General features: G+C 40.1%; 1 non-coding gene across 1 annotated transcript; it reads left to right on the top strand.

The window, feature by feature from the left end:
* Window positions 1–1,424: 1,424 nt before the first annotated feature.
* Window positions 1,425–1,496, top strand: trnag-ucc (transfer RNA glycine (anticodon UCC)). Its single transcript has one exon. It is a non-coding gene; the product is annotated as a tRNA-Gly (tRNA).
* Window positions 1,497–5,367: the final 3,871 nt, after the last annotated feature.

Here is a 5,367-nt window from a genome sequence, read left to right as displayed (position 1 = left end):
TTAGAGTATTTTCATGGCTTACATTTATGCAAGAACTGCAATGTTAATGTTGGATTGTGAAGCATGACGGTCATCTTCACTGAACTATGTTAAAATGTCATGTTGAGAGATGTGTCAGTGTCGAAGATGCACGTAGCCATAGGAAAAAAAAAGGCAAGTCATGTAGCTGGAGGAGAATCCACAATGTGGGCGCGATGGACCGTGACATATTTTACGTTTGTGACAAATAAGGACAGCTAAAATAATAGGATTAATGATATGCTTTGTACATCAATATATTGAAGTCTGTTTGATCTGTTGCTTGCTTTATTATGAAATGTGTTTTCAAGGCTATACATTGTTTAAACCTTATTGAGAGAACGATGGGAGTCTCACCAGCACTCCTTGCATGGAGAGAGAAGAGATAAAGGCAGAATTAATGAAAAAAAATGTCCGGGATCAGCAAGAATGTAACCTTTAGGATCCTTGCTAAAATAGAAAGAGTCGGGAAACATCTGTACTGTGTGTAGATTCAACCATTAACTAACTAGTGTCAAACAATGATGTCAACCTGGACCAATTAGGACACTTGGAACAATTCAAAGCTAATATGGTAACATCCTTGCACCACAAGAAGGATAAAAGAAAGGGTGTTACAGGACATCGTCAGCACACTTAGAGAGGGGTCAACAGAAGATCGTTGGTACTTAAAAGGAGAAGATAGAATATAGTCAAAAAAACACAGCAAGGGATGAAGAAGGAGACAAGTCCGTGCGGCAGCAAGCACAGAAACAAGAACGGGTGTTGTGTGTTACTGAATATCTATTACCATTGTTAAGTATTAACTTTGTACATCTTAGTTAAGCCTGATAAACTCTCTGACTTGGTCACATAACTTGAGTTTGTACCTTGTAGGTATATCTTGGTCAGGAATCTAAAGGTGCGACGGGTTGGGTATTCTCTGTCTCACCTCTGTTCAGGTAATATCTGGCTGAAACTTACAGCTCTTTACTATATGCATACATTGCTGTGCATTTTGTCCTCCTTAAACTTCGAAATTGTGGGCCCGTTAAAAACATTGTTCTTCGTACAGTTTTCTGCGTCACTCCACTGCATAGTTCTGCCCAGTAAGCAAAAAGGATCAGTTCGCTACTAAACTCTAAAATAAAAGCAAAATACTGCAGATGCTGGAAACCTGAAATAAAAACAAGAAATGCTGGAAATACTCAGCAGGTCTGGCAGCATCTGTGGAGAGAGAATCAGATTTAACTTTTCAGGTGAGTGACCATTGATCAGAATATTTGCAGCACTTTCTGATTTTATTTCCGATTTCCAGCATTCACAGTATTGTGTTTCTGTTAACATAATCGTATTGGTCAGGTACAAGTGGAAACCATTGTACAGCATTCTATTAATCAAAACGCTGGACCTAAACAGCGCAGTAAGCGATGGTGGTATAGTGGTGAGCATAGCTGCTTTCCAAGCAATTGATCTGGGTTCGATTCCCGGCCATCGCAACCTTAAATTGCAGGTTTACTTTATGTTGCAGTATTTTACAAACGAAAAAAATGTCAAAGCATTGACAGAATTGAAATTGATAAAATATTCTTATCATCCAATCAGATTCATTCTCCCGCTTGATTGGCGTCACCCTGGAGCAAGTTTGTTTCCTTCAAGTGTTTCTCCAATTTCCTATTGAAATCATTGATTGTCTCTGCTTCCACCACACTTGTGGACAGACATTGCAGTTGCAATGTAGCAGGTAAAGCAAAAAGTGCTTCCTCACATTTCGCTGCATCTCTTTCCCAAAACCATCAATCTGTGTCTCCTAGTCCTTGTACCATCAACTAATGGGAACGGGTTATCCCTGTCTAACTTCCCTACACCAGCATCACGACTCCCCTCAATCCACATTGCTGTAAGGAGAACAACCACTTACTTAGATAACACAATCCAGAGCCATCTATATAAGCTTTTCAATAACAAAAGAATAGTTGTGTTGTAAGTAGTCTCGATAGGAGCATAACAGAAAGTGAATTTGATAGATTAACTGATTGTCTCTGCCCAACGCACCAGAATTTCTGTATCACCTGAACACTGCTCACCGCTGTGTAAAGTTTAGAGTATTTTCATGGCTTACATTTATGCAAGAACTGCAATGTTAATGTTGGATTGTGAAGCATGACGGTCATCTTCACTGAACTATGTTAAAATGTCATGTTGAGAGATGTGTCAGTGTGGAAGATGCACGTAGCCAAAGGGGAAAAAAAGGCAAGTCATTTAGCTGGAGGAGAATCCACAATGTGGGCGCGATGGACCGTGACATATTTTACGTTTGTGACAAATAAGGACAGCTAAAATAATAGGATTAATGATATGCTTTGTACATCAATATATTGAAGGCTGTTTGATCTGTTGCTTGCTTTATTATGATATGTGTTTTCAAGGCTATACTTTGTTTAAACCTTTTTGTGAGAACAATGGGAGAGTCACCAGCACTCCTTGCATGGAGAGAGATGAGATAAAGGCTGAATTAAAGAAAAAAATGTCTGGGATCAGCAAGAATGTAACCTTTAGGATCCTTGCTAAAATAGAAAGAGTCGGGAAACATCTGTACTGTGTGTAGATTCAACCATTAACTAACTAGTGTCAAACAATGATGTCAACCTGGACCAATTAGGACACTTGGAACAATTCAAAACTAATATGGTAACATCCTTGCACCACAAGAAGGATAAAAGAAAGGGTGTTACAGGACATCGTCAGCACACTTAGAGAGGGGTCAACTGAAGATCGTTGGTACTTAAAAGGAGAAGATAGAATATAGTCAAAAAAACACAGCAAGGGATGAAGAAGGAGAGACGTCCGTGCGGCATCAAGCACAGAAAGAAGAACGGGTGTTGTGTGTTACTGAATATCTATTACAATTGTTAAGTATTAACTTTGTACATCTTAGTTAAGCCTAATAAACTCTCTGACTTGGTCACATAACTTGAGTTTGTACCTTGTAGGTATATCTTGGTCAGGAATCTAAAGGTGCGACGGGTTGGGTATTCTCTGTCTCACCTCTGTTCAGGTAATATCTAGCTGAAACTTACAGCTCTTTACTTTATGCATACATTGCTGTGTATTTTGTCCTCCTTAAACTTCGAAATTGTGGGCCCGTTAAAAACATTGTTCTTCGTACAGTTTTCTGCGTCACTCCACTGCATAGTTCTGCCCAGTAAGCAAAAAGGATCAGTTCGCTACTAAACTCTAAAATAAAAGCCAAATACTGCAGATGCTGGAAATCTGAAATAAAAACAAGAAATGCTGGAAATACTCAGCAGGTCTGGCAGCATCTGTGGAGAGAGAAGCAGAGTTAACGTTTCAGGTGAGTGACCATTGATCAGAATATTTGCAGCACTCTCTGATTTTATTTCAGATTTCCAGCATTCACAGTATTGTGTTTCTGTAAACAGAATCGTATTGCTCAGGTGCAAGTTGAAACCATTGTACAGCATTCTATTAATCAAAACGCTGGACGAGCGCAGTGCAGTAAGCGATGGTGGTATAGTGGTGAGCAGGGTTGCCTTACAAGCAGTTGACCTGGGTTTGGTTCTCGGCCATCGCAACCTTAAATTGCAGGTTTGCTTCATGTTGCAGTATTTTACAAACGGAAAAAATGTCAAAGCTTTGACAGAATTGAAATTGAAATAATATTCTTATCATCACAAGGTTGTTGCCTGGTATGGAGGGCGCTAGCTATGAAGAGAGGTTGAGCAGATTAGGATTATTTTCATTAGAAAGACGGAGGTTGAGGGGGGACCTGATTGAGGTGTACAAAATCATGAGAGGTATAGACAGGGTGGATAGCAAGAGGCTTTTTCCCAGAGTGGGGGTTTCAATTACTAGAGGACACGAGTTCAAAGTGAAAGGGGAAAAGTTTAGGGGGGATATGCGTGGAAAGTTCTTTACGCAGAGGGTGGTGGGCACCTGGAACGCATTGCCAGCGGAGGTGGTAGATGCGGGCACGATGGATTCTTTTAAGATGTATCTAGACAGATACATGAATGGGCAGGAAGAAAAGAGATACAGAACCTTAGAAAATAGGCGACATGTTTAGAGAGAGGATCTGGATCGGCGCAGGCTTGGAGGGCCGAAGGGCCTGTTCCTGTGCTGTAATTATCTTTGTTCTTTGTTCTTTATCCAATCAGATTCATTCTCCCGCTTGATTGGCGTCACCCTGGAGCAAGTTTGTTTCCTTCAAGTGTTTCTCCAATTTCCTATTGAAATCATTGATTGTCTCTGCTTCCACCACACTTGTGGACAGACATTGCAGTTGCAATGTAGCAGGGAAAGCAAAAAGTGCTTGCTCAAATTTCCCTGCATCTCTTTCCCAAAACCATCAATCTGTGTCTCCTAGTCCTTGTACCATCAACTAATGGGAACGGGTTATCCTTGTCTAACTTACCTGCACCTGCATCAGATCTCCCCTCAATCCACATTGCTGTAAGGAGAACAACCACTTACTTAGATAACACAATCCAGAGCCATCTATCCAAGCTTTTCAATAACAAAAGAATAGTTGTTTTGTAAGTAGTATAGATAGGAGCATAACTTCAAGAGACTTTGATAGATTAACTGATTGTCTCTGCCCAACGCACCAGATGTTCTGTATCACCTGAACACTGCTCACCGCTGTGTAAAGTTTAGAGTATTTTCATGGCTTACATTTATGCAAGAACTGCAATGTTGATGTTGGACTGTGAAGCATGACGGTCATCTTCACTGAACTATGTTAAAATGTCATGTTGAGAGATGTGTCAGTGTGGAAGATGCACGTAGCCATAGGAAAAAAAAAGGCAAGTCATTTAGCTGGAGGAGAATCCACAATGTGGGCGCGATGGACCGTGACATATTTTACGTTTGTGACAAATAAGGACAGCTAAAATAATAGGATTAATGATATGCTTTGTACATCAATATATTGAAGTCTGTTTGATCTGTTGCTTGCTTTATTATGAAATGTGTTTTCAAGGCTATACTTTGTTTAAACCTTTTTGTGAGAACAATGGGAGAGTCACCAGCACTCCTTGCATGGAGAGAGATGAGATAAAGGCAGAATTAAAGAAAAAAATGTCTGGGATCAGCAAGAATGTAACCTTTAGGATCCTTGCTAAAATAGAAAGAGTCGGGAAACATCTGTACTGTGTGTAGATTCAACCATTAACTAACTACTGTCAAACAATGATGTCAACCTGGACCAATTAGGACACTTGGAACAATTCAAAACTAATATGGTAACATCCTTGCACCACAAGAAGGATAAAAGAAAGGGTGTTACAGGACATCGTCAGCACACTTAGAGAGGGGTCAACTGAAGATCGTTGGTACTTAAAAGGAGAA

This window comes from Heterodontus francisci, chromosome 21 (assembly GCF_036365525.1).
Source record: "Heterodontus francisci isolate sHetFra1 chromosome 21, sHetFra1.hap1, whole genome shotgun sequence".
In the NCBI taxonomy this organism is placed as follows: Eukaryota; Metazoa; Chordata; class Chondrichthyes; order Heterodontiformes; family Heterodontidae; genus Heterodontus; species Heterodontus francisci.
The sequence above is the reverse complement of the archived record's forward strand: the minus strand, read 5'-3'. Positions and strand labels throughout refer to the sequence as shown.